Source organism: Lissotriton helveticus, chromosome 11 (genome assembly GCF_964261635.1).
Source record: "Lissotriton helveticus chromosome 11, aLisHel1.1, whole genome shotgun sequence".
NCBI lineage: Eukaryota > Metazoa > Chordata > Amphibia > Caudata > Salamandridae > Lissotriton > Lissotriton helveticus.
The window spans coordinates 798,241,338-798,267,068 of NC_136072.1; the positions used below are offsets into that span (position 1 = coordinate 798,241,338).

Below are 25,731 nucleotides of genomic sequence, written 5' to 3' on the forward strand. Positions count from 1 at the left end.
AGAAAGGCCCTTTGATAATCCGTTCTATCATCTCCCCCTATCGCCCCAACAGATGCCTCCGATCAACCAACCTCTATTTAACCTCTGTCCCTAAAATTGAAAGGATGAGAAGTGGCGGCCGGTCCTTCCATTATACTGCTGCCAAGCTGTGGAATACTCTCCTCCTCAATCTGCGCTCAGAACCCAACCTCCTTCCCTTCCGTAAACTTCTGAAAACATGGTTCTTTCAAAACTCCACCTACTAAATTGCTGTGATCTGTCTAGTGCCTCCACTAGCGCTGGGACGCCTAAGGGTAGCCATGCGCTCTACAAATACTCATAACATAACCTAATGCAACTGTGCTGGGATTGTGTCCAGCACTCATTTGCCCCCATTTCTTCAACTCGTAATTGTTAGGGAATTGAAATATTGCACCTTTTCACATATTGGGAAATAAAAGGTGAGTGTGCCTTACATGCTTCTTGGCTTGGGGCAGAAGACGTTTGAGGGATTACCAAAGATATTGCAACCATGGCTTAACCATTCAAATATTGATGCTAATGAGTTGACTACTGCATGAGAAAAGTGAGCATTGTTGCCAGCTTGTAATTTGGGGTTTGTTTCCAGCCTGGCTTGATTGACCTGAAAAGTATGGTGGCCAAGAGATCCTTGTGCCTTGACTAGATAAACTTTCTTTGCAGCCAACCATTGTAATGTTGATTCTTATCTGACTTTCAATATCTGAATGTATTCTTGTGAATGAACTAGAAAGAGCTGCTGCATTGAGGGTTAAATATAAAGCTCTTTATTGGCTTGAGGTTTCCAGCCTGAAAGTGTAGATCATGCTTAAGGCTTCCGGTTTTCCGGTTTTACTGATTTTTACAGGCAAATACAGACAGAAAACAATGTGTTTCCCTTCTATATTTATGTTTAAGAGCAGAACAATACTAAAAATGGTGCTTCTGGTGCGACTCTCAATGCTTTATTTCATGAATTCCAGGCAAAAGCTAAGCAAATCAACTGCACGGAGAGTTAAAAAACAGGATGACATGTCCTTAAATACCGGCATATGTTAACATATATATGTGATATAGCACTAATATGTACCTGTGAGTGTAGTGTTTTGTTATACAGGGCTGTTTAATTAGCTAAAACATGAAGGCATCCATGTATGAGTGCACGTCCAACAGTTAAATAAATGTGGAACTATACAATTTAACAGTTCCATTTATTCTCAAAACACAAAATAAATATGGATAAATACCAATAAGAAGCACAAAAAATAAATATGGATAAAAACAGATGGAAATGTTAAAAAAAAAAAAACATAAAAGTGGGAGCACTAGTTATGCATACTTGAGGGAATGGTATTTGAAAAACAATAACCACGGTTCTCTTAACGTGTGGTGAAGGTTAAATAAATGAATAAATAAACCCCCATGTAAAGTGCTCTGTCTTTATCTAAGATAAAATGGTGCTGTCAGTTCCGTTAGTATACCAACTGGTACGCCTCTCACCCTCTGGAGCTAGTAATCTGCAGTGGTGAAGCTCTATTCATTTAGACGACACCACGTGACTATCAGCGTCCCACGTGGTGTACTCTGTTCCGCCCAGGGCGTTTCATAAACACAGGTCGCTTCCCGGTGAAACTATCGCTTCCGGGAGGGTCGGACAGGAAAGCAGGTCACGGGCGGGGAGCCGCGAGTGCAGAAGTAAGTGACACCCGATCTGATAAACAATCACCCGGGGCCCCTGGTTTTCCGTGCTATCATTATTCTCGGCAATGGGGTAATTGATACATACCTACGCCCTTTACTTTCTCCCATTGCAGAAAGCCACCGCGTGAAGTACACCCGCGCCACCCTCACCGAAGGGGCATCTTAATGTCCCGCTTTTTGTGAGTAATTAAGAAATATAGCATTTTCGCTCCTTTTCCGTTTTGGAGAGGTTCACAGCCCTTGATTTTTATATTGTACACACGACGTTAAAACGGAACGTTTAGACCTTCACTCGACTATGAATGATACTATGGGACGAATGAGCCATATGTATAAGGCAAGTCTGACTTGATTTGAAAGCAGAATATACATGCGATTTGCCCCGCATTTTACCGGCAGAACTGGTCGGGCATGTTGGGTGCTGATCTAGAATTTTGAGGCACTCATATAAATGATATTATACTGCACCGTCACTTTTGGATGGGCTCTGTTTCCAGTATGACACACCCAGTCAGCTCCATTAATGCAGCTTATTCTGAGATATTGGACCACAATTGAGATCTAATTATGTGTCATTGTTTGTCTTTGTCCCTTTTTTTCCCATAGGTTGCTATGATTGTTTCTGCAAATGGCATGAGATGACATGGTCAACTGTTGTGTGATAAAAAAATTTTTTCACACATTCTTTTAAATTTTATTAATTTTTCACATTTAGAGCCTCCCGGGAGGGTACGCCTTAGTGCGCGCACACCACCGGAGGACTATTTATTAGGTCCTGAAGAAAGCTGAGCAAAATGCAATAAAACAGCAGAAACATGTCGACCGATTTTTAGGACTGCGGTTCCGTAACTCAGAACCTGTCTAGTCCACTCACTATTTTTAATCAATGCGGGTTGGCCATCATTAAAAATATTTTTGACCTGGTTACAACCTCTGCATTTTTTAATTTGCACTGACACCACACGTTTAGTCACTTTTTGATTTGGGCACTGTTCCACTCACCACATCCTGCTCCGCTGTAGTCAGGCGTTGTAGCACGCTAGGGTGATACTCGGTCACCCTAGCGGGGACCCGATGATGAAGCATGTCACCAACTAGTGGTGAGTGAGGGTCCTTCTAAATGAATAGAGCTTCACCACTGCAGATTACTAGCTCCAGAGGGTGAGAGGCGTACCAGTTGGTATACTAACGGAACTGACAGCACCATTTTATCTTAGATAAAGACAGAGCACTTTACATGGGGGTTTATTTATTCATTTATTTAACCTTCACCACACGTTAAGAGAACCGTGGTTATTGTTTTTCAAATACCTGTGCCTAGTCACTCCTTTGTTGTTTGTGTATGAATTAGCCCGGGGTCCAGGAGTGTCTACTCATACCCTCCCTCTCTTGTTGCTGATATATTTACTTGAGGGAATGGGCACATTGCAAAATGTATAGCTACATTCTCAACTATCCGCATAATGTGGATGGAATGTTTTCTTCCGTCGCATAGCAAAAATTCAGCTTTCACACACTGTTCATCAGGGAGAAAGTCAATTAAATTGTACATTGTGTTCCACTAATCTCTGCAAAAAGGCCTAAAATAGCTGCTGCTTTAATCGCTTTGAGCATCTTTCCAAAATGAGGTATTTGCTTTCTCTGGCAGGATATGTCCTTGAGCTAGATAATCTGAAACCTGTTACTTCACCACCACCATAAAACCGGTAAGGGTAGTAGAAGAGGATTGTGGGAAGCAAGCAGATCAAAATCGATCTGAAGTATGCTCATTTTTTCTACACTGGTGTCTAGAATGGTTTGGTGTGGTAAGACTTAAGAAAGTGCTGATTGAAGGATATAGGATATACCATTTGGTATATGATGGTGTATTTTGCGCTCCCCATTGTTTTGCAATATTGCGTTTCGGAGGCCCTACGGCATTTTTTCTCCTCTTTTTTTCTCCCTCTGTTTGCTGCTGGTGTAGTGTGTGATGTTGAGGCAGGGGTGGGGCTGTGTGTATTTGGGGGGTGGGGGGGGGGGGCAACAGACCTTTCCCAAGTTGGGGAAGTGGGTTATTCAGAGCCCATGCATAGGAAATATGGGTTGGGGGGGTTGGTTAGGAGGGAGGTTTGTAGTTCAGGTTTATTTAGTTTTGTAACACACGATTACATGATGCTGACTCGGTGGGTTCCTGCTGCTTGTAGTTCGAAAGAATGACACTTGCTTGTTGAATTACCTTGTCCAATAGCGAGGCTTTGGCATCCCTCTCCTTGAACATCAATGCCTTAGGTTGTGCCTCTGCAGACACTTCTGACTTCGTGCTCCTTCAGGAGACCCATTTACTGGGGAACACATGACCCTGTCTTCAGAGGTATTAATAAGCCATGCAAGCACATACAGGGATCATAAGGGGCTCTTGTGGAGTGGTGATCCTGGTCAAAAAGTCTCCGCCCTTTGTGGTTGAGCGTCAGTGGGTGGACCTGGAAGGTTGTTAGGTGGCTGTGTGACGCAAGTGGGGAAGGAAATCCCTCCTTATTGTTAATGTATACCCCCCTTCCCCTGCAGCTCCAGTTGTGGGTACTGGAGGCTCTGGGTCCCATCCTTTTAGATGCTTCCTGTGATCTGCATTTAATTTGGGGGGGGGACTTTCACCCCGTCACGCCGTCCGCGTTGGTGTGGTTCACTCATTTCCAGGTGCTAGGGGATGTGTGGAGGTACTTTCACGCTGCCAAGAGACAATATTCATTCCTTTCTGGGGTCCATGGGACACTGACGCATCTAGATTACATACTCCTCCCATTGCTGGAGAGGGTGTGGGTGTGGGTGAGAGAGGTGCAGTGTTTGGCTCTTGAGATATCGGACCACTCGCCCCTTTTGGTCCGTCTGGGGGCCCAGTCAGAAACAATGTAGGGACGAGCAGATGCTTCAGTTGGACAAACTGCTTCTTCAGTTAGAGGAGTCCTGGGCAGACAGGGGGAATCAAGCAACTTACTTGCTTCTGGGGGTGACACAGCAGCAATTTCATACTCTGGTTACTCAGGTGGCACGTCAGAACTATCTGGATGTTCTGTGTAAACTGGCCTCTTGGCCTGGTTGGGGAGGAAAGAGGAGGCCATGCGATGGGTGGCTGAAATGCGGACTGTCGGAGAGTGGGCCTGGCTCAGACAGATAATGCGATAGCCCAGGCATTCGCAGCTTATTATCGTATGCCCCTGTTGGGACAGCTCGGAGGAAGATGTTGATGCCTTCCAGTAAGAGATCAGTTGTGGGGAACTGGGTGGGGATTTAACAGTGGAGAAGATCGGGGCGGCGGTGTACGCAATTGCACCCTGGAAAACTCCCAGGATGAAAGGTCTTCCATTCAAGCTTTATAAACTTCTGGCCTCCTTACTTAACCCTTAACCTCCTCAAGTTGTTTGATGCTGCACAAAATGAGGGAGCCTTGCCTCCAAACCTTAACCATGCAATTATTGTGATGATCCCTAAGAAGGAGAGACGGGAGAATATACATTCTTCCTTTCGCCAATTTCTTTGCTAAATGCAGAGAGTAAGATCATGGCCAAGATCTTAGGTTCCTTGCTCCTAGGAGTGATATCTGGCCTGGTTCATCTGGATCATACTGGCTTCATGTCGGGACAGGCGATGCGTCTGCACCTGCGGCGACTACAGTTGTGGTTGGATAAGATTAAGGCCGTCAGTGAACCTGGAGCGAAACTGTCCCTAGATGCAGAGAAACTGTTTGACACCATTGATTGGCGGTACCTATTGGGCGGTGGTTTGGCTTTGGGTCTCAGTTCTGTCACTGGGTAGTCCTTCTGTATGAGATACATACCATGGCAGTGCGTCTGAATGGAGTGGTTTCGGAGTCCTTCACACTTGGGCGCTGTCCGATACACGGGTGCCCCGCGATGTCCTCTGGCTGACATCTGGCTTCCGTTATCTGTGTATAGAGCTCACGGCTGAGGTGGTGCGCTTCCTGGACCTTCATTTTGGAGAGTCCTTGGGGGTTTCCGGGCTGATGCACAGTGGTGGCGAGTGCTTGCCCTGACCCTAAGGGCAGACCTAGGTTGTATAAGATGTTCACCCTATCCAAGCTGCTTTCTGTGCTAGATAGAGAACCCCCCCTTTCTGGTCTCTGAGAGCTATTTTCTTAGCTTTGACATGATACTCCAGTCCCTGCTCTGGGATGGCAGCACCCCCAAAGTGGAACTGCGGACACCATACTGCTTCGTCTACAATTGGGGATAGGCGCTGCCCGATATGTGAGAATATCACAGGGCTGCTCAGCTCCAGATTATTAAATGCATTGGGGCATAGCCCATATATATCGCGTGGAGAGGGCAGACATGGGGATGAGGGCTTATCTTCATTACGTCCACCTGGGCAATGTCGGGGGCATGGAATGAGGCTATGAGAGACCTGGGGTGGCTTGGGAGCCTGTTCCTTTGTGGAAGAAAACTCCCTTGCCTGAGGTGGGCAGGCTGACTGGCTTCCATTGCTGGGAGCAGATTAGGGTAGAGACAGTTGGTGATGTGCTGTTGTCGAGGTGAACTTAAGACATTTGAAGCAAAACAGGAGTATGGTCCCGCCTCAACAGTACTGGTCCCTGCAACTCTCTCATGCTTTGAGGGTGAAGAGAACCCTGGTGGGGGGGGGGGGGCTCTCACGGAAGGTGGTCCCTTGGAGTCCTGGTTTTTGGGAGGCGATAGTAGTCATATGGTGGTGTCCCAGTTAGTTATACCGGGTTATCCTGAATAACACCCCTTATACTCTTGGGAATCTCCTGACACAGTGGTAGGCTGATGTTGGTCCCCTAGAGGATATTGACTGGGAGGCGGCACCCTAGGGATGTTGCCATACCCGCTAGTTTGAGGCTAATACAGTTCATCATCCTTCATTGGTCCTATTATAATCGGTCCCGTCTTCATAGGATGGGGAGGGTAGAAAGCCCATTGTGGCGGTGGGTACCTTTATGCGTGTGGTGTGGGACTGTCCTAGGATGAGTTCCTATTGGGGCGATGTCATCAGTGAGTTGGAGTTGGTGTTGTTGGTTGGTCTTCCTAGGACATCCCAATTGATGCTCCTAGGTATACCGAAAGATGTGTATCTCCGTCAGAAGCAGTTGCATTTTAGAGTTCATGGTGGCAAAGAGAGATCTGGCTAGGATATGGGGACTCGACCGGGACCCCATGAGGGCAGAATGGAAAGTGGAGATGATTAGATGCATTGAGGCTTAATTGTTGGTGTATGAATGTCGAGGGTGCCCCTGAAAATTTCACAAGGTGTGGGAGCCGGGGAGGTCCTACCATGGTTTGACAGATGATGCTACGTATGTGGTTGGGGGTTGGCACTTTGTGACGAGGGTGGGTTGGGCACAGACTGATGGGTAGGTGTGTGATGGGGGCTTTGTACTTTTGATGTGTGTAAGTTTACTGTTATTGTTTTGTACATATATATATATAGATTTTTAAAAGACCCCAATCTGTGGGACAGGCCTAGGTTATGATTTACACACATGATCCGTGTTTGCTCATGACCAAAATCGGTACCATGGATTCAGATATCGTTGCAGCTGGGACACTCGGTGCAAGGGTGCTCATCGATCATCTTGCAGGGGACTTTTTATCCCAACATCAACTGTGTAGAATATATTTTAGTAGAACCGCTCCAGACGAAATAACATTCGCATCAAGGCAGTGCCATGGGACGGGGAAGCGGGAGACCTGCGTGAGTATGTCCTAGCGCTGTTTCTCCAGATCCTGGAGGACGAGGAGATGCGTGACGTCCAGATGGATAGGGTGCACAGAGTGGGACTGCCCAGGAGGGGAGGGGGTCCACCGCCAGATATCCTCGTCTGCGTACATGATTTCCAATTGAAGGAAAAGATATTGCGGAAAGCGAGAACCACTGCTCCGCTGCACTTCAGGGGCCATCACCCCCAGCTTTACCAGGACCTGGCGGCGTCGACCTTGCAGAAACGAAGGGACTTCCGTCCTGTGACCGCCTTTCTCCGGGAGCGTGACATATCCTACTCCTGGGGACATCCTTTCCGGATCATCTTTCGATGGGAGAATCGGTTGCGTCAGATCCGTTCCCTGCGGGAGGCGACGGAGCTTCTGGGCATTGAGGACACAGAGCCATCACAGGAGCCGCGGGGCTCCCCATTCCGGAGACGGCGTCGTTCTTCCTCGTGGCACAGGGTGGGCCCGTCCCAGGAGCGGCGGCGGCCTGATCCGGCAGCTAGGGAGCAGGAGAGAGGGGAGGCAGTAGCTTCGGTGGCCTCCGCCACTATGACGGAATCTCAGACGAGCTCTGGAGCAGCGTAACCCCGTTCTTATGGAGTGGCGTCGGAGGGGCTCTTGGCCTAAGGTCCCTGGGGTACTATAGTACTTTTGGAGAAGACACCCCAGACCTTGGACCTGGGGGTCCCTAGGAGGGCCCCCCTGCCCCAACCCCGGACCGACGGGGAACTTTTGGACCTGGACCTTCTGGAACTGAAGATCGCGCTGTTCAGGTTCAATGCATTGACTTGCATTTTGTTATTCTTTGTTCTTGGGGGGGTTAGGGGTGGGATTGTTGGCGCTCTAACCTTGGGTGCTGTGGTGGGATTTTTTGGGTTGGGGAGGGAAGTTCGGGGAGTGGCGGCGACGTTGTGTGGCGAGTGGGTGTGGAGAGTGCCTTGGGCAATGGTCTTGTTTTTTTTTTTTGTGATTTGTATATGGCTTGGGGACCCACCTTTGTTATTCCTTGCATTACCTGGGACTATGGGTGGCACACGGGACTTGCGGACTGCACGGGCGGGCCTTCTGGGTTGGTCGGGGCTGGGGTTCTTCCCTGGGGTCCCTATATTTATCTACCTCCTCTGGGCTTGGCTTGAGGGGTGCGTGTGGGTCCGATGCGAGCACCGTGGCTGTTTGGCTGTGAGCATGGCGTGGAGTCTGTATATTTCCCTATGTCTGTCAGCATAGGAACATGGAACGTGAAGGGTCTTAACTCTCCGCAGAAGAGACAGAAACTCTGGAAGTACATCCTAGATCACCATTTGGATGTGGTGGCTCTCCAGGAGACCCACCTGGCTAGGAAGGATGAGTTGAGGCTACGACATCGGCAGTTCCCCCTTATCTATCGGGCCTCTGCGGCCACAAAGCACAGGGGGGTGGCCCTACTCTTTCGGGCCTCCCTGCATTTTCAGCCCATGGGAGTGAGTGTGGATAGGGACGGCCGGTGGCTATTGGTGAAGGGATTGTTACGGGGGCGCTTGTGTACCTTTGCTGTGTTGTATGCCCCTAATGCGGGACAGAATGCCTTTCTGCGGGATCTGTTGGACAGGATGGGGGACTTTGTGGAGGGCCATTTACTTTTGCTAGGCGATTTCAATATGGTATGGGACAGGGGCTTGGATAGCTCTGGAGGTCATAGGGCGGACGCTGGCGTCTTTTCAGACGATACTAAAAAGCAGTTGGGTGACCTAGGACTGATCGACAGTTGGCGCTTTCTCCACACGCAGACCAGAGACTACACCTTTTTTTCCAACGTACACCACTCGTATTCCCGCATAGATTATATCTTGATGAGTCAGGCCCTTCGAGGGAACGTACAATTGGCTAGCATTTTCCCACTCTCGTTATCGGATCATAGCCTTGTGGTTCTGGGACTGCATTGGGCCGCCGGGGGGGATGGTTGGCGCAAGTGGTATTTCCCAGCGGCACTAGTGCGAGATGAGGTGTCGTGTAAGGCCTTACGCAAAGCAATTGGTGATTTTTTCCTTCTTAACCCGCCGTCGGACACATCGGTGTATACCACATGGGATGCGTGCAAGGCCTCCTTACGGGGCACGTGCCTCGCTCTCAACGCGAATCTGAACAGGCTGAGGCGCGCAGAGAGGGAGGCTCTGGAATTGGAGTTGGCTACTTTGGAGCAGGCCCACAAGGCGAACCCCTCCAGGGTGACCCTTCGCCCTCTAACGGCGGTCCGTGGGAAATTGAGGGCCCATTATAATAACAGGGCGGAATTCACGCTTTTGCGACTCCGACGCACCTCCTATTCCCAGGGCAACAAGATCGGACGCCATCTTGCCCGGCAGCTCCGGGACAAACGCGAGAAGGAATATATCGGGGGCATTCGGGATCCTGCGGGCTCTGTTCAGCATACAGACGCGGACAAAGCGGCCATCTTCGGGCGCTTTTATGCGGCGCTCTACTCAAGCGATGCTCTCGATCCTGACGCACAATCCGGATTCCTGGAGGGCCTATCTCTCCCGCAAGTCTCTAGGGAGTGGAACGAGTCTCTATCCTCTCCCATCACTAGGGAGGAAGTTTTGGATGCCATTGGGGGTCTGAAGCTGCACAAGGCCCCCGGGCCTGACGGCTACACGGCCCTTTTTTACAAAACGTTTGCCTCTGAAGTGTGCGACTACCTAGTCTCCCTCTTCAATGCAATGGCGATTGACGGCAGGACCACGGATTCTATGGCTGAGGCTTTGATCAGTGTTATTCCCAAACCGGGGAAGGACCCTGCTTTTTGTACGTCCTACCGCCCGATAGCACTTCTCAACCTGGACGCCAAATTGTATTCTTCTATCTTGGCGGGCAGGCTGCAGGATCTGATGCCTGCCCTGATTCATCCTGATCAATCGGGATTTATTAAGGGCAGACAGACCCACGATAACCTACGTCGCGTCATACACCTCATCGAAAAGGCGGAGCGCTTTCGCATGCCCGCGGTGTTGGTAGGGCTCGACGCAGAGAAGGCTTTCGACCGCGTCGACTGGGGGTTTCTGCACCAGACGCTGTTGGCCTTCGGCTTCTCGCCTTCTTTTGTGAGGATGATTGAGGCTAATTACAGTGGGCCCACGTCCCGTGTGCTTATCAACGGCCATAGATCCGCGAGTTTTCGCCACTCCCGAGGGACGCGCCAGGGCTGCCCCCTCTCGCCCCTTCTCTTTGCTCTTAGCATTGAGCCATTGGCGTTAGCGGTGCGAGACAACGAGGGGATTCTGGGTCTCCCCTTTACGGGCGAGCAGCACAAAATCTCGCTCTTTGCGGACGATGTCTTACTGTCTATCAAGGAACCGGCACTGTCGCTGCCGCATGTCCACTCTGTGCTTTCTGCTTACGAGGCGGTCGCGGGATTTAAGATTAATTTTGATAAATCCTTCATCCTGAACCTGACCCTCTCGGCCAGGGAGGTACAAGTGACCAGGCAGCTCACTCCGTTAGCTTGGGCGACGGAAACCTTGCTATACCTGGGCGTGCGGTTGACTTCATCCGTGAATGCCCTATTCCACGCTAATTTCCCCCCGATGCTTTCCTCGATGCGGACTGAGTTGGATCGTTGGAAGCCTAAATTCATCTCGTGGCTGGGCAGGATTCACGCCTTAAAAATGGTGCTCCTTCCCAAACTGTTGTATTTATTTCAGGCCTTGCCTATTCCGATAGGGCTAGACTATTTCCGCCGATTGAAGACCATGATGCTGCGGTTTGTCTGGCAGGGAGGCCGAGCACGGCTTCCATTCCACGTCCTGAGGCGCCCACGCTTGGAAGGGGGAGTAGGCTTCCCAGACATGCCTCTGTATTACAAGGCTGCTCAACTAAGGGTCATTGTGGAGTGGTCCCAACAGGAGTCGGAAAAACATTGGCTCCACATGGATCGTAGCGTTGCGGGCCGCTCCGTCTGGGATCTGGTTTGGAAGCCTAAGGCGGACCGCCCCAAGAATGCTTACATTAGCACCCCCACGAGTTCGGTGCTGAAGGTGTGGGACACGGTAAGTGGTGACGACCGTTGGACCACGTTCCCGTCCCCATTCACCCCGATTCACTTCAATCCGGCCTTCCCCCCGGCCCTCGCGGAGGGTCCCTTCGACGTTTGGAGGAAAGGGGGCTGTAGGGCCCTCACCCACCTGTTTCATGGCGCCGTACCCCTCACTTTCCACAACTGTATGAGGGACTACGATGTCCTCCCGACGGAACGCTTTCGGCATCTCCAACTCCTACATTGGGCGACATCACCTGCCGTGATAGATGCTGCCACCAGACCCTTGTCGCGATTTGAGTCCTTTCTTCTTCGCACTGCTACCATGAGGGGTACGATTTCTTTTCTGTACAAATTATTATTGGATACTGCCGTGTCTCCGCGTCCCCGTTATCTAGACCATTGGGAATCCACTCTGGGGAGGGACATCTCTGCCAACGAATGGCGGGCCCTATGGAGAGATGTTACAGCGCATAATCACTCTACTGACCTCAGAGAAGCCCATATGAAACTCATCTTTGATTGGTACATGTACCCCGCCAAATTACACCGCATATTCCCGGCCACCTCGGATAGATGCTGGCGGGGCTGTGGGATGCTGGGAGACTTTAAGCATATTTGGTGGGATTGCCCCTCCATTCAGCCGTTCTGGGCTGAGATTCTGTCCCACATTAGAGACATTTTGGGGTATCCGGTTCCGAATTCCTTGGACTTTGTCCTATTAGGGCTTAGGGATCCACTACTTGAATACCAGACCAGGGCGGATAAGCGTGTCATGTGGTTGTGTTTGGGTGCGGCCAAGGTGACTCTGGCTGCAGCGTGGAAGTCTCCGTCTACCCCGGCTATTTCCTTGTGGCATGCTCGACTGTGGCGTCTGTTGAGCATGGAACGCCTTTCTGACATCTTCCTGGGGAACTACAAGAATTTCATGTTCAATTGGGGCTCACTTGTACGATTTCTGTCCCGAGGTTTGCCCTCGGCTGTATGCCCGTCAACGCTGCGGTCTCTCCATCTTTTCCAAATTTGATTTCCAGGATGTCTGGATTGTTTGGTATGTTTGTTGGTCGCCGCCACTGGGGGGTGGGTGATGTTGGGGAGGGACGAGGGTGGGGGGGAGTTGGGGTAAGTGTCTTTAGTTCTTCCTCCTTGCTGCTCTCTTGCGGCGACTAGCTATGCTTTGGGACGGTCACTGGGCCATGAGCGGAGTTCGGGCGGTCTTGTCGACCTGAGGGTGCCTATATTGGACTTGACCTTCTTATTGCTTGCGGACTATGGAACCATACCACCCTTCCTCTTCGGATGAGCCCTCTCCCCCCCCTTATTTTTGCACCCCTGTGTGGGGTTTTGTGGCGGCGTGTCGCCTATCTTTCTTTTTCCTTTCTGTTTCCCCTCTTACTGTCTACCCTCCCTTCTATTTTCAATTGATATATTGCAAAAATAAAAAATTTTATAAAAAAAAAGAATATATTTTAGTTGCAAGTTTGTATGTTGGTTTTAGTTTTGAATGGTGAGAGAATCCAATACCATAGTCCAGGGATGGACTGGAAACCAACCTGCCAAAAATGTTCACACCTTCCCCACACCTCAGGAAGCCATGATAGCCCATCTAGCGTTGAAAGTATCCCTTTGCCTACAGCACACAGGGAACACGCGAGAGTAGCAAAATCGCAGCCAGGCCCTGCCGTAGTCAGTTGTCTATATTAATGTGATGTTGTGTAGTGCTTTCAGAGAGTGAGCAGTTAGCCCTGGTTGTCCATTGAATAAAAAAAAGACGCAAAGCATTTTTCACAGTCACGTTTTTTTTTTTACAGCATTCTATATCATAGACCCTGTAATGGAGGTGAGGGGTGAGAGAAGGAAATTAGAAGGTCTGAATTTGTTGCTTTGCAGGCCACAAGGGATGTCAGACGAGGGAATGTAGTCACGGGAGGTGTTGTAGCACATGAAAATTAGTTTTTGAGGAGAAGCCATATGGATTCCCATCTACAGGAGTGACGATTGGAAAGTAAAGAGCACCGTCTTAGAAGGAACGATTTGGGAGATGGAATAGGGAGACAATTTCACTTACAGTAATGCTTTGATTTCCAGAGTAGCTAGCATATTGGTTTAGTAGACTATGGAATGCTGATGAGATGTCGAGAAGGAGGACGATAAACAAGTTGTTGCGGTGGACAGAGTTGAGAAGGTTGGACTTGTGTGATGGCAATGAGACTAGTGTGGCGTTGTTGGGGAAAAAGGAGGAAAAAGGAGGTTGTGGCATATAAGGTAGAAAATCTCAAAGAAGAAAATATTTTGAGAGAAATGGCAATAGAGCGGTTTACAGAGGTTGTTTGTTTTTAACAATGGGCATAACCACCCCAGTTTTGAAGCATCGAGCATTAGTGCTGGAGAGAATACTGCGGGTGAAGAGATGGGAGGAGGAATACAGTTTTTGAAAGAGTTACAGTCGTTTGGTTTGAAAAAGGAGGCAAATTAAACCAAATAGTTAGCAGCTTAGGGATGAGCAGTGCTGAACAGATGGGCGGAGTGGGGAAAACAGAAGAGGGAAAAGGTGAAGTATAGGGCAAGCAAGAGGTGTGCACACGTTATTCCTTATGACTTTAAAAAGCAATATAAACATAGTTGATTTTCAAAATAGTTGGACCAAGCCACCATGAATGGTTGGACGCTTTACAAGCAGGATACCAGTCCCCAGGTAGAGACAGTGGATGTAGGTTGGGACATGTAAATCGCTCCTTGGGATTTCAACTAAGAAAAGAGATATCAGAATGCTTTTACATAGTAAAGAGAATTCACAGCCCATGTGTGGGGTTAAATGGTCGATAGTTATGAAGAAAATCCACATGCATTAAGAATAAGAAACTGAGGGGACTCAATCCAAGAAAGATGATGAGCTGGCTTTGTAGAGGTTTGATGAACTGTAATATCGAAGGAAATAATTTGGGGCGATTGGATAACTTATCCCACCTCTTTGTGGCATATACAGAGAAGCTCTATATAAATGCTGCAATATAATACAAAACAATACATTCCTTGAGACTGTTTTCAATTGCAAGTCGGCAAGAACATGGCTGCGGCGAACTCCACTAGAAATGTGTTGTTTACTTGCTAGGTCATCATATTTTGTATGAATGTCCTCATACATCACGCAGCAAGCCTTCAAAATGTTATTCAATGGGGGATGATAGTGGGATAGTTTATGATGCGGGTGATGTGCTCAAAATTCTCTTCATTGGTGATTAGCCGTGATGTACAGGCAGTTCTCAGTGGCTCCAAGATGATGAGTGAGGGACTTGCCAAAGTAGTGTAGCCACCATCTGTGTGAGGGTCTGGACTTGGGCTTTGGCTCTGATATTACAATTGTTAAGGTAGCGCTTTATGCTGCCGAGGATGCTGTTCCAAAACCTACTAATTTGAGATTTGTATTCACATATTTTTAGTTGGAAAGACTGAGGCTATGTAAAAATCAAGGAACTGCAAGTTAGAGAAGGGTGGGGGGAGGGGGCGCCAGAGTGCCTGGCTCCAAGATGGACACTATAGTAGGGCTCCTTGTGCTGGTTTAGCTATCTGGGAAGCATCCGTTCCAACCAGGGATCCCGTTGGGCCCAAGTGACATACCTTCACTTTATGCCCCGATTGTTGCAGTCACTTGGCTGAATTGGAAGAGCGGGGCCAAGTACCTGACTGCGACGCCACACAAACCAGCCTCTTCAAAATGGTGTACCTTGCGGGCCGGCCCACAGTGATGTGCCTGCGGAATGCCGGATGACTACTACCGACTGTCGCTGAGCTACATAGGCACTGTCTCAGGAGCGGATCCGGTGGTGCATCTAACCCCCTAGCGGAGGAAGACCTGTGAGTGCTGTTGGCCACGGGTGCTGTGGCAGCAAGTAGAGGAGGCCTGGGAGCAGAGTAAATGCATGCCTTCTAGTGCTGCAACTCGGCCCACAGGCGGGACCCTAGTCTCACCCATGAAGTTGGCTGTCTCCCAGGGCCTGCTCTATACTGGTGAGGAGTGCTGGCTGGGAGCGAAGCGGACTGCTGAGGCCTGTAGTCACTCTCACTGTGGTGGTGTTGATAGACCTGCAGTCTGGAATTCTCCCAGGGAGGAACCTGTATTTGATTGTGGAAACTACAGTTATGTTGTATTTGCTTTTGGGTTTTTGCTGCAGGCAGTTGCTTGTTTTATGCTGGGTGCTTCACCGACAGATTTGGGGTGGCTGGGGTTGGAGGGGGTTATGGGTACCATACGACTGACACAACACTTGAGAATGAGCAGTTGCACTCACAGGGTATGTGGGACTCATGACTGCCGCTCGTGACTCAGTGAGTGGAGTACTCACGATACACAGGGTTTCCACTTCTGACTAAGGTGCTTTACATTCCGCTCTTTCGGTGCACCGGTTAACTGACTCCCTTCCTTTCCGACTTTTGACCTAGAATGTGAGAGGATGTAATAACCCCCTTAAAGCCATGCAGGTGCCGTCATACCTTGATCACTACAAATCAGATATTGTGCCACATTTCTAGACCCACTTTGCTGGTGTCCCTTATTGCCTACTGTATGAAGATAATGACCCAAAGGGCCTATATAACATACTACAGATGATATTTGGGGGTAAACATATCACTCTGATCAACTTTTACGCCCCAATACTGACGACCCTGACTTCGTCTGAAGTCTATGGACAAAAGGCCAAGTTCTGGCACCCAGCACCATACTCTGGGGAAGAGAGTTTGTCCTCGACAGGCATCTTGATTGCTCTAAGGCTACCACCTGCACTCACCAAGCAGCTACGACTGCCATCACAAACATCATCACCATACATAATTTGAGGGACCTTTGGCGGACCAGTTTTCCTGCCTGCATGGATGTCACACATGTTCCTACAGCCTACAAGTCTTGGGCATGCCTGGAGTTTTGGCTGGGTATGCTGGTCATAAGTGGGTGGGTGATGGATGTAGGCCACCTTCCTCGCACCCTGTCTGACCACTCACTTTTTAAGTTCTAAGTACACCTGCTCCAAAGCACCGTGCCTTCGCATGGTGCCTATCCAGCAAGCGTTACTTAATACGGCGTTTGAAGATGAGACGTGAACCAAAATATTTCAGCACTTTCAGACCAATGAGGAGTTTGTATAGTCTCCTGGAGTGGTAGGGGAGGCATTCAAAGAGTATATTAAGGGCATTTTCATTGCAAAACAACATGGGGTAAGGAGAGCCCATAGAAACAGTCTTGAGCAGATTGAAGGGGCATTTTAAGCCTTAAAGACTGACTATTTGACCACACCGTCCGCAGTAGTCTTCGAAGAAATTAGATGTAAACAGGTGAAGAGGCCCAGCAGAACCCTTGCTATATTCTCTCTAGTGAGGTGTAAGGGGTTAGATGTGACCTTAAAAAAGCCTTTGGCCTGGAAATTGTACGCAGCAGAGTTTGTCACTTTGTGCCCTCACTGGTACTCTGTAGTATGTCTGAACAGCATATGGTGAACTATACAGAAGAGCAGATCACTAACCTTTTGTAAAATGCCTCTTTATTAAGTGGGGATAAAGAAATACGTGTTAACAAAAACTTAGACAAAATCGAGAAACTCAAGCAACTGAACAAAAAACGTATTAGAACAAATTTTCATGCTCAAGTTCTTCTAGAACATTTGACAAATAACACTATCCCCTTGGGATTGCAGTGAAGAACATTCCAGTGATTTGTGTAACAGATAAAAATTACTTATTACAATTTAGCAGTATTGCACCAAATGTTCCAGGGATTGGCTGACACTCTTGATAGAGACGGCACTTAGAATTAGTGAACGAGGGCTGAAAGAAATAGAGGCTTTAGAAAAAGATATTTCCAAAGACTCTAATTTGAAAAACGCAAGAAAACAAATGATTTTAGAACGTGGAAAAAATGATTACTGAATTATAAACGTTTACTGTAAATCAAAAATGTACTAAGGAAAATTTCCTGTGAAACCAATCATAAGTTCTGTAGCGGCGTAAGAAGTACAGGTGTTATCCTGAAAGGTTGGTGAAATCCTCTGACAAAAGCAATAGGGAGCAGCCACCAACTGAAAGGGGTTTGAGGATATCAGCTTGACTATCTCCAAACTCCTGCACACCACCGCATTCCGTAGAAATGTAGCATTCATCCATTATTACTAAGTTTGCCATGCTCTGACACTGAAAACATCTGGAGGAATTACAAAATATGCCTTTTGCCATTTATTTGTCTCCAGTGGTGTTAACCCACTCAAAATCGGGCCAACAGCAGAAATTAGTGAAGGTCCCCCTACAGTCGACCATATTGGAGGATAAACTTCACATTCTCCCCCTGAAGTGACCAGATCATTGGAAGCTAACCATATAAACCTCATTCAATACTGACACATCAGAGCAACCCGAATTCAGAATGCCAGATTTATAAACGGTCTGATTTTATCCCAAATTTTATTTACATATTTTATTACCCATTTGTGCAAATATTCTTGTAATGTGCATACCATGCCTCCCATCCATGTACACACTCGCATCTTCCCTTACCTAGACTGTTATTATCTGTCTCTTTTTTTCTCTGCCATCCTATTTGTAATACTTTTTAATGTTGCCTCGTGAAATCTAATTGAGTAACTAATGCCAATATAGGTGTTTTTGGGTCTAGTTTGAGACAGATCTTTGAAGCCCTTTTCCCATGAAGTTGAGATGGGCGTTGGGCAATAGTTGGAGAGGTCATTCATGTTGAGCTTAGGTGTCTGGGGGAGGCGGACTATTTGACCTGTGTTTATGGTGAATTGGATCCAGTTTGGAATGAGAGACATTGACTGTGTCAGGTAGCTGTGTGAGAGCTTTTGATAAGTCAATAGTAATAAATGGGGCTGAAATAATTTCACCAAGATACATGTTGGGTTTCTGGGATTTTGTTATATTGTGAGATTCAATGGTGTAAAATAGTGTGAGTGCTGGTGGTGCTAGTGTTTTGTTGTATAGACTTGACTAACCTCATGAAGTACTGGATAATGGTTGTGGACCTCTGTTGTGATTACTGAGGACAAAAAGAGTTAGATGTAAAGTTTGACAGCTTTGAACAGTACTCTGCATTCATTCTCATCCTCAAGAATGGATTTTAGATTGTTGACCAAGATCAGGCTGTTTGTAGCCTTTGTATGCTGTCTTCAGTTGTGCTAGCTCAAGGGATGCTTTTATTTTCAATTACACAGCACTATCCCGTTCTGTTTGCAAACCTCTCTGAAAATGGTTATCCAGAGTATAAATATTTAAGCTATGTCAACATTATTTCACAGTGCATCAAGCATAATGACATTCTTTGGATTTATGAAAAACATTTCTTTATAAGCACTAAACACATTTTTGTTTTTGAGGGCAAGTTATATGGTACTAACTTTGTTTAGAATATATGAATATTTTAGTTTCAAGTAATTAACAATTAAGAAAATTAATGGCATAGAATGTAGAAAGGAAACATTTGGGCCTCTTGCATTTGTTTCCTTATTTTATTTTGCAACCAATTTCTTTTGAGTTTGCAGATGAGTCTTGTGAACGCACAAATCCGATAAACTTGATTGTTAATGAGAGACAGCAATTAAACACAGTTGTGACGGTATATTTATTTAAACTTAAGTCTAAGAGATACAAAGCATTCAGCATCAGGGTATCTATACTCTTCCAGACGCAGTAATACCATCTGAAAATCATTGAAATATTGAAATGGCGGAGGCACACACGCATACACCTAATAGATTGTCTAAGTTAAGCTGAAGTAAAATATTGACAGGAAACTTATCAAAGCATGAATACATTCTCACACTTCTTAGGAAAGGTGTGGTTTCGACATCTGCTGTTTGTCGTACTTTCTTATCTGTCTCTAATCTGCCTGATCCTTCAGTTCTTAAAAACAAAGGAGACGCTACAAGAATAAACAGTTCATAGACTTTTGCCAAGTCAGAGATTGTACAGCTGAAGGGTTTGCTACTGGATTTGAGTTATGTTTTTGTCCTAGGAAGCAAAATGTAATATTTATTTCCAGTACACAGGGGCGGCTACTGACTTTAACAAGCATTTGCAATGCAATAGGTCTCGCATTCACGCGAGTTTGAGCTATTGGCAATGTAAATGACAATGCCTTTTATTTATGTTTTGGGTTTTAAAACATAAATAAAAGGCATTGTCATTTACAATAATAATAGCTTAAACTCTCGCAAATGCGAGACCTTTTGCATTGCAATAAAGGGTCTTCTCGTCTGCTTGTTAGATTGTAAATATCAGAGGAAGAGACCGGCCTGCGATGTCTTTAAAGTAGTGATAAATAGTGCAGTGAAGAAGATGCGTAAGTGTTGTAAATTACACAGACACAAAGTGTGAAGTGAGAGTTCTATGTATCCTGTAACTCCCTGTTTCAACTGATGTAGATACCTACAGCGGAGCCCGAACAACCTTGGCCGATGCCCGGTGGAGCTGTCCTATGCAGCTATAGAGGAGTCTGGCCCCTTGGCCGTCACCTACCCAGCCTGACATCTGACATTGTTTTACTCGTCTCCCCGTTAGGTCCCCTACCCTCCCCATCCTCCCTCCTGTGCGATTGTTTGTATTCTAACTGATGTATCTATGTATCATGTAACTCACCGATTCAACTGATGTAGATACCTACTGCGGAGCCTGAGCAACCTTGGCCGATGCCCGGTGGAGCTGTCCTATGCAGCTATAGAGGAGTCTGGCCCCTTGGCCGTCACCTACCCAGCTGGTCATCTGGCATAGTCTTCCTTGTCTCCCCGTTTGTGTGTCCTTCCCTCCCCCACCTCCTCCCTATGTTTATTTGATTCAAACTGTTGTAACTTTGTAACCGGTAACTCGCTGATCCAACTGATATAACTATGTAACCTGTAACTCGCTAATCTTCATGTAAAGCGCTCTGATACCTCCGGGTCTAGCCAGCGCTATATACAACTTTGCAAATAAATAAATAAATACATATGATCCAAGCTATGAACACTAACCCAGCACTCCAACATCTGTGATTACACTGTCTCAGGAGGAAGAGCTGGAGGGGTGGGGGCTATTTCCTGCCCTCTCCGTGATTTGAGTGTGCAGTGTGGCATTGCATAATGTCATTGCTATCTTTGGCCTAATAAAAAACAATCCAACATGTAGTAGTGCCCAGGCTTCACCTCCTGGTGGAGGATGGGCTGTACTTTATGGCAGGCATGGTGAGAAGGAGATATGGTCTTGGCTGCTGCTCCGGCCTCGTACAGTGCCCCTGCTATTACAAGTGAGCGAGATGCGCTGAGGTGGTGGTATTGTTATTGGTGGTGGTCGTGGTATTAGTATTGGTGGCAGTATTGGTGGTGGTGGTATTGGTGGTGGTATTGGTGGTGATGCTATTGGTGATGGTGGTATTAGTGGTATTGGTGGTGGTATTGGTGGTATTATTGATGGTGGTGGTATTGGCAGTGGTGGTGGTATTGGTGGCGATGGTGATATTGGTGGTGGTGTTGGTGGTATTAGTGGTGGTGGTGGTATTGGTGGAATTGGTATTGGTGGTGATGGTATTAGATTGGTGGTGGTGGTATTGTTAGTGGTATTGGTGGTAGTGTGTGGTCAATCGCCTTGCTATATTTTATTTGTGCATCAACTGTAGTTCTGAGCTGGTTTGTTTTGTTTCGTATGTGAAAATGACATTACAGTTCTTGGGCCCTTTTTAACCCATTTTCCCTTAGGCACAGAATGGATAAAACCCCTTGTTACATGACTTATAATTACTGGTGAGAAGGTGTTTGGTTTGGTCCAGGTTGAACTCCCAGGGGTTTCTCCATGTACCTGCAAGATCCCTCTTGCCTTCTTCCTTATCCCACTTTACCCATCTAACTGAAACATGGTTCGATTAACATATATATTGAGCCAGCAGCAGAGGGAATGATCTAAAGAAGGCCACATACTTTATGACACACCACAACCATGACAATTGTCATAATCTGTGCTGATGGGCCACTGATGGGCTTGCCTAATAAAAATCAGAAGATCTTCTATTGGCGAGCACCTATGAAAGGTAGTTGGAGTCCTTGCATGATGAGGCACATGTTGATCTACGTCCTACACCCTCCACTCTCAGGAATACCAACCATTTAGGAAACCTATACATTTCCTTCTTGCCTTGTGATATATTTTTACAAGCTCCCTTGTAAATGTGGCCAAGTAGATTCTCCTTAGTCCTTAGGCAAGCACAGAACTCAACCAATTTACCAGCTTGGGTGGGAGAAACCAACAGGCTGCAACCCATACTTTTCACACAACTTATCTGGAGAGATCTATTGGGTAATAATTAAATCCTTTCAGAGGCAGTTAGGAATGCTTTTGTTATAAGTGAGAGTTACAGGTACTCCTTTCCCTGAACAATACATACACAGTAGAAGTCCACACTATAATTTTAAAACCTTTTACTCCCATATTAATGCCTTGATCTGGTGCAGGACATATGAAACGGCCTACCTGCACTTATAACAGGCATCAAAAAATTACTTTTTGAAGTTACCAGACCTCCAGCTCTTGTGACTTGGATAATCTACTCGACCTAACAGTAATGGACTTGACCTGTAAACTGGTCTTATATTGTCCGATCCTTGGCAAATATTTTATTTTATAGTCTCCTTTTTCTTCATTATCATATATGAGAGCATCTTCAAATAGGTGAGCTCTTAGACCCCCATAACTTGGAGAAACTGGTGAATTCCCCAAACCCAGTTATTCACCTGTCTTATAAAGGGAGAGGCTGGGGTTTGCTTATTGATGTTATATTTGTCTCAACATTTTTTATATTTATTTCTCATTTTAATATTTTTGCTAACCCTTTTAGTGACCACAATCCCTTATCCCTAACACTAGATATTGGCTTGGGCCCACAACATCAGTCAAGGGGAGCCCTCAAGTTGTGGCTGGGGACCAGGGGAGAAGGTTGAGATGGTCCCAGGTGGACCCAGAGCACCTCCAAACTTCTCTCTTTGTAACTTGCCAACAGAAGGTTAATATTTGTCTGGATAATGAGGCTGGTGAGGGGATGGTTTTGGAAGCTTTTAAAGGCATAGCTCGGGGGGGTTGGCAAACTCTTGACAGTAAAGGCTACTACCAATGGGGGGTACAAAACTCTAAATGGTTCAATAGGGATTGCACCCGATCCCTGTGACTTTTGAAGGAGGCGTTGAAGCAATCACCGAGGAACGGGCGGCTGTTTAGAAATTGTAGGCAGGCGTATAAGCAGGCACAAAAGATGTGCAAATATAATTTACAGGAATTAGTTGGAAGGAGCTTTGTCAAGCCAGCAAGACTGGGGACAGCGCTCTCTTCTGGTGTGTTGTTATTAGGCCTTGTTTTGCTGAGGGCTCTGGTCTGTTTTTATGTCATCATATTTCAGAGGTACAGTGGGTTGATCCTTTTGAGGGCATTTACAATCAGGGGGCTCAGGGGAGGCTAATATCCATGCTGCATATGTGACCGTTGTTAACAAATTGACCTTCACATTAGATAAAGTCACAAAGGGCATTCTAGCCCTGTCTAGCAACAAGGCCCCAGGCCAGACAATATACCACCTGACCTGTTTAAAGGAAATATGGAAGTCTGGGCTCCTTTATTAACACATGTCTTGAATACGAACGTGCGGATGGGGCCGTTACCTTCTTGGTCAACAGCGGTAATTGTCCCCATTTTTAAGAAGGGGGATAAAGACTACCCACAATGTTACCGTCCAATTACTTTACTTGACTCTTTGCTTAAGGTCTTGGGGAGGGTGATCCTAAATAGGCTGTGCGACTGGGCTGACAAAAATAAGATTCTGAGTGATGTCCAGTATGGCTTTAGGGAGGGGAGATCGACCTCAGACCCATGTCTGAACCTTCACATAATTATAAATAAGTATACAGTGGCTCTGCCTGAATCTTTACACTTGGCTTTTATGGATTTGACGTCCTCTTTTGATAGGGTGAACCGAGCTAAACTTTGGGCTTTGCCATGCGAGATGGGGGTCGATCCCAGTATTTTGGCTCTTTTAGCTGAACCCCACTCAATGGCCTCAGTGCTCTTTTCTCAATGTGTTAAGTGCACTCGATCATTCGGGACGAGTTGTGGGGGTCCAGTAGGGGTGCTTACCGGCCCCTTTTCTGTTCACCTTGTATGTCGGTGGATTAGAGTCTGCACTTTTATCCGTGTCGGCTGACAGTCCTAAAATTGGTGACAGATCTCTCCCGGCCCTATTATATGCAAACAACGTGGTACTGATGGCTCGGACTGCACAGGGTTGGTGGACCTGCTGTTTGCAAGTATGTGTCTATTATGGGGCTCCTCGAATTGTCGGTTAATTTTTCTAAGTGGGCCCCAAAGCAACAAGGAGCAAGACCTTCAATGTATCAAATTGCACCCTGAATAAAGTCAAGGCCTCCGCCTATATGGGTGTTTTATTTGATATTAATAATTGCTTGAACCCCCTGATTGAAGCCAAACGATCAGGGTCTATAAAAACTATGGGGGCGGTTTTTACTTTTGCTCTTGGGCTTGGGTCTAGGGCACCAAGGCATCTCTTTAAAAGTTATCGTGCCAAGTGTATTGCACAGCTGTGTTATGGAAGTGAGGTCTGGGGCTATGGTAAGCTGGATCGGATTCTAACATTGGAGAATATTTTGTTGCCTAGGTTGATTCAGGTCCCCCATTCAACTCCAGGATTTTCTGTACACGATGAACTGGGTCTTGATTATGTTTTGGAGTTGATAGCTCTAAGCCTGCTCATATGTGCTGGATCAAGATTTGGAGCAGAGCAGAGCTGAAGTTAACCCGTTTGATTCTTTAGGACTGTCTGGCGTTGGATTGGGTATCTAGTTTACTGTGGATTATGCATGTGACAGCTGCCTTGTTTTCTATGGGAATGACAGACATTTTTACTAATCCTACCCAATTTTCCATCCAGGAATTGGGCAGTGTTAAAAGGTTGTTTTTGGAATGCTTCCATTCGGTGAGAGAAGGTTTAGAACTTCAGAAACCTTTTAATAACTGTGCAGGGGAGATCACCGTATTTGGGCTTGGTTTGATCACAGCATGATTGTTTTTTATTGGCCCAGTGAAGGTTTAATCAATTGCACTATACGCTGGCGTCCCCATGTGGGTGGACTCGGATGGAGACAGGGCTCCCTGTGGCTGCAACAGTTTGTCTCTGCAGGATATGCTACATTTTATAATGTTTTGCCCTTACTTCAGCTAGCCTAGGAAGCGTTTTTTTACACCCTTTCCAATAACCCTTGGATTTTAAACAAGTTAGACCTGCTTTGATGTACCTTTTAGACGCATCCCCCCGGAGCGGGTCATTCTCTCAGTTTTATCTTTTTTACAAGCTATCTGGGTGCCCAAGAAGCCAAGACTAGATTAATTGTATTAATTGTTTTATTGTTATTGTTTTAAATGAAATGTTATTGTCCATGTATTTTAAGTATGAAATTAATATTCTTGACATTTGATTGTGATTCTTTTCTGGTGATTTTTTTTTTCTCAAAACCATCTTTATTGGCATTTCAAACATGGATTGCGGAAACATTCACAGTACTCCAAACACTGGAGAGACCGTAAGCAGTCATCGTGAATCACAGTGGCAGCAATCAACATATGTAAGCGGATGAACCAAATGACATTAACCTCCCGGATCCCCCCCTCCAACCCCAAAACATCCCTCCACCCGGTTCCCACCCCCACCCCGTTCATGATGGTCACCAGAATCTAACACAACGTAAGCTGTACTAAGATGGCTATGCACTCTCACTCCCGCCCCGGTACTCATGACAATTGTTCTACGTGTTTATCCTGCTGCGATGGCGGCTCCAGCCACAGCCCCCTATACTCTGCCCACCTCTTCCAGATTTTATAATGCTTCCTAGGGCAGCCTCGGGCCTCAAACACGGGGCGTTCCAGTCCCATGCAGTAGTCCATGCCCCGTTTCCAGACCCCAATCGGGGGCGCCCCCGGATCCTTCCAGGCACGGGCCACATCCCGCTTAGCCACTGTAAGGCCCAAGAGTAGGAGATGTCTCTTATAGATGTTGCCACCCACCTGTTCCAGGACATGTAACAGACCCAGCTGCGACGTGCGCGGGAGCTGCCAGCCCAGGACCTCATCCAGACAGTCCCAGACACGCTTCCAATAGCGGGCTATAGCTCCACACGTCCACACGGTATGTAAAAACGTGCCCATTTCCCTACCACACCGCAGGCAGTCAGGAGAAGCAATCAGTCCACCCAGCCACAGCCTCTCCCTTGTGTAGTAAGC

The 25,731-nt window shown here is 46.9% G+C and overlaps 1 protein-coding gene across 1 annotated transcript in view; it reads left to right on the forward strand.

Moving 5' to 3' along the window:
- NUDCD3 (NudC domain containing 3) overlaps window positions 1-25,731 on the forward strand; it is a 256,588-nt gene that overhangs the window by 130,871 nt on the left and 99,986 nt on the right. The window lies entirely within an intron of this gene.